The 4,249-nt window shown below is 43.1% G+C and overlaps 1 protein-coding gene across 1 annotated transcript in view; it reads left to right on the top strand.

Annotated features, from left to right (window-relative positions):
* Window positions 1-2,348: 2,348 nt before the first annotated feature.
* The window catches only part of Ankrd34c (ankyrin repeat domain 34C), a 36,009-nt gene continuing 34,108 nt past the window's right edge, over window positions 2,349-4,249 (top strand). Inside the window, exon 1 of the mRNA XM_029481972.1 lies at window positions 2,349-2,714. The gene's annotated coding sequence lies outside the window, so the exon portion shown is untranslated. The remainder of the gene's footprint in view (window positions 2,715-4,249) is intronic.

Here is a 4,249-nt window from a genome sequence, read left to right as displayed (position 1 = left end):
AAAAAAAAAAATCTTTCAAATATCCTGGGATACTATTTTTAAAAAATTGTTTAAAAATATTAATAGATTAAATGCTAACAGAAATATGAACACACATAGACGCAGTAATTTATCCTATTTTACACAACAGCAAACTGGGGCATGAAGAAGTTCAGGTTTTTTGGTTTTTTTTTATTTTTTTTTTCACCAGAGATGCCATTGTTAGTAAGGATAGAACTGGGATTCAGATGCAGGCAGTTCGTCTCCATGATATGTGCTCTCAGTCAATAGGCTACTGCCTTAGGGTGCATAACAGACATGGAAAGGATACCTCTACACATTTACACATAAAATGCCACTTTTCCATAGAAACTTAGAGAAAATGCTTATTGAATATTTTTGAAATGGCCATATAAGTAGACTATAAAAGGGAAATTATGCAAGTCATACAATTCAAAGACAGCAAAATAATACTAGTTACAGGTAGCAAAGGTCATGTGTGAGTACAGGACAGTGACGATGAAAGGGGGCAAAAGACTTGGTTCCAAGGTGAGTAATTGTGAAAGGATAACTTGTAACTGAAACTACAGTTTGAAAATATGAAAGACATGGTCTATCTTTTTTTTCTAAGCAAATACACACTACTCAAAATTGACTCAACCAAGGTAAAAATAAAAATCATCTGTCCTTTTAAAAATCCACGAGGCACAGGTGGTTTTTGAGGGCCATCTAAGGGACTCTCAATGAGTAGATAACCATGTTAATAATTGAAATGTTTCTGAGGGGGTAACTGGGATGTTGGCAGAATCATCCTTTAGGTTGGTATCACTCAATGAATGATCAGCTATCTCGAACAAGCACCATTTTATTCATAGGAGTAGAATAAACTACCCTTATGTAAATAAACAATTTGAATACAGCAATATGCTTGCACAAAAAGGACAGACTATGCTAGTACAGTTTGCAGACCCTAGCCCCAACCCCTAACCCTACAGCAACACTGTCGGGTATCTAAATCAGGGGATGGGGGAATGGATTTTTCAGAGGTGTCGTGGAACAATTGGCTTCTAACCTCTGCATTACTCCTTTGCACAAATATAATAGTTACAAACCATGGAAACATTTAGGGAAAGAAACACTGTTGAGATTCTGGGGTAGAAAGTCTCGCTTAGCAAGATGGGAAATGTAGAAGTAACTATACTAACTTTTACTGGGATTAAGGGGACTCCATAAACAGAACTCAAGTCATTAAAAAATTATGGGGACTGAGTGGAAACTTCTATGTGTAGTACTATGGCACTGCTGACTAATAAAGGCACAGTAGGAAATAATATTGATCCATTTAAAAGATCAGTAACATTGATAGCTATCTAGTAAGTTTGGTTTTAAAATAAGTAAAAGAGAAGTGATAGANAATTTCAACAGAAAGTATTAGGAAAGCAAAGAGGATTTTCTCGGAACAGTGTCAGAGACATACATACATACATACATACATACATACATACATACATACATACATACATACATACTAAAATGGCAAGGCAATACTTTGAAACTTTGTGCTGGAAAGTTGAACATATAAATGAAATAATTTCAAGAAATATAGAAATCACTAAAATTATGTCAAGAAGTAGGACATTTTGGGGTAGGGTAAATCAATGCTATGTGTGCATGAAATTTAGAAGAAAATTCAACTTACCTCTGGGAAGCTGACTAGTGGGGAAAGGAGTCTACAGGGCTCAATGGAAGGAGGCACCCACTTGCTAAAACCGTTCTCCGCTTTGAATAATATGCAGTAGCTATGAATTAATTTAGTTAAAAGATAACTAAAAATTGTTTAGTGTTGACTCCATGGGAAGTCATAGAAGTAGGAAGGAGGTGGGTTAACGGTTGGAGTTGATGCAATCCAGAAGTAGCCATGCGGGAGCCACCACACAAAAAAATCAGATCCTCTCATTGTGGACTGTCATCCTGAGATCGCAAGTTTATCACAAGTTTATCAAGGAAATCTGAAGTAGGCAGAGCCATAGGAAAAGCAAAGCAGACACGAGTTTGAATCCCTACCGGTGACAGACTTTGGAAAGGTCCGTTCAAATCTCCAGACCCCAAGGCATACACTCTCCACTTGCGCAAATACACCAGGGGCTCAAAGGCTCCTGAGAAGTTGTTGAGCAAGTCTGATTCCAAGGAGAACTAGGGACAAGGGGGCGGGGCAGCGGCTCCTTTCCCCACAGGGGCAGGTAGGCACCTCCCCCACCCTCACTGCCCCCTCCTTTCAGCTTCCTCGCTCACACCCACCCACACAGCCCTCTCTGTTCCCGGCTGGAGAGCCTTTCTCGGGCGCCAGCGGGCAGCAGTGGAGCCAGCCAGCAGAAGCCAAGCTGCAGGACTGGGCTGCGCAGGAGCTCTGCAGCTAGAAGCTGCAGTCTAGGGAGCATCCTCACATTTCTTTAATACTTCTTTCTCTTATTAAATACTTCTTTCTCCTTGGCCGCCACAAGTTGGAAGATCAGGGTGATTCGAATAATTGGCACAGAGGTTTCATTTGTGGCCCTTGAAGAGGNTCTGAGCAAGTCATTCAACGGCATCCAGGAGGACAGGGCTAGTTCAGCTTCTGGCTCTGCTTCAGACAGGCAGAGCCCTCCTGGAGCCAACCTGAAGCCGCAGGAGGAGGTGCTGTGGAAGTGATGGCACTGTCCAAGTCCTGGACCAAGGTAGCATCTCTGGGTAAGCAGGTAAGCTTCCCCACTGGTTAAGTGCACCTCAAAGGCTTTCTGCTGGTCACCTAGGTGAGTCTAGAGTCTCCCCAGAAGTAAGTCTGCGTTTTCTAGCCAGGGCAGGAGGCGGGGCTGGTAGGAGAGAGCCTGTTTTTATCACAGGAAATTGTGGGAGACTGGAATGAAAGGATTTAATGTAAAATATATATATTTGCATTAACGNGTGGGGATGACATGCGTAGGAGCCAGGGACTTTTGTAGGAAATGGTTGCAGATTGGGGGCTGGCTGTTGGGCGTCTGGGTTTTTATAGGAACTAAAACTGAAGCAAAGCCTTACGTTTTTTGCATAAACCTGTGGGGAGTGGGCAAAGACAAGGTGTGATTCTGAAAATGTGCACAAAATTGTAAAATGTATGTGTCTGAGAATTTCTGTGAAATGATGGAAGGAGCATTTACGGCTCTGACTTCACCTGACTCCGCCACCCCCACCCCCACCCATAATCAGTCCTCAGGAAGGGACCCAAAGACACTGATAGCAATGGACTCCCATACACCAGGCGCAGCCACACCCCGGGTTTCAGCACTTCGGACAGAGCCCTCTTCCTCCTCCACCCCTGCCGCTTTGAGCCAGAGGCTCTGTTTAGCTCCTCCGCAGTTACCTCTGCATGGTGGGCGGTGACTCCCTGGGTTTGGCAAGACGGGGCTCTTGAACCAAAAAGAAGAATATTTGTGAAGTTCAGTTTTTAATCGGCTTCTAACTGCTTCCTGTGACTACAGAAGGAAGGGGCGGAGTGCAAAGGTATCTTTCCAAGGTTCCGCGAATGCTGCAGCTAAACGAAGTGGCCTCCTCTGTTTGGGAGGGTGTATCCAAACTTTCCAAAGTACTTATCTTTTATAAGTCNCTTACCGCATGCCAACACCCGGTGCCAAATGCTCTATATAGATTGTATAATTTTATATAACAATAATAGTTCCATTTCTATGCTATTTTTATTCCCATTTTTCAGTCGAGAAATGAAGCAAGAGTGACTAAGAAGCTTGTCCAAGTTTATACAAACAGGGACTGTTACAGCAGACTGAATCTTAAACTCCACCCCAGCCTGCACAAGTGGAACCATAAGCCTGAGCCAAGTGCCTTTGTGCGACAGCTCTGAAGGGGGGGTTAGCATGGACAGAATGAGGCCAGAGTTGTAGTACTGTACCTTTGGACAAAGTTACTGTATATGTCTTAATTAAGGACCAGTGTTTGGGGCTGCAGCTCAGTTGGTAGGAAGTTTGCCCAGCATGCTGAAAACCCTGGGTAAGACTCCCAGAATCTGTAAAACCAGGCATGGAGCCGGCATGACTGCAATCTAATACTCTGAAGGGGGAGGCAGGAGGACCAGAAGTTCAAGGCCATCCTCCCTTACATGTGATTTTGAGGACATTAAGATATATAAGATCCTGTTTCAAAAATTAATAATGAATTAAAAATGTTAGCATTAGGATAGTGGTTCCCTGGCAGAATCTCTCTCTCTCTCTCTCTCTCTCTCTCTCTCTCTCTCTCTCTCTCT

This window comes from Mus caroli, chromosome 9 (assembly GCF_900094665.2).
Source record: "Mus caroli chromosome 9, CAROLI_EIJ_v1.1, whole genome shotgun sequence".
NCBI lineage: Eukaryota > Metazoa > Chordata > Mammalia > Rodentia > Muridae > Mus > Mus caroli.
Note: the sequence above shows the minus strand (reverse complement) of the source record. Positions and strands in the feature narration are given on the sequence as shown.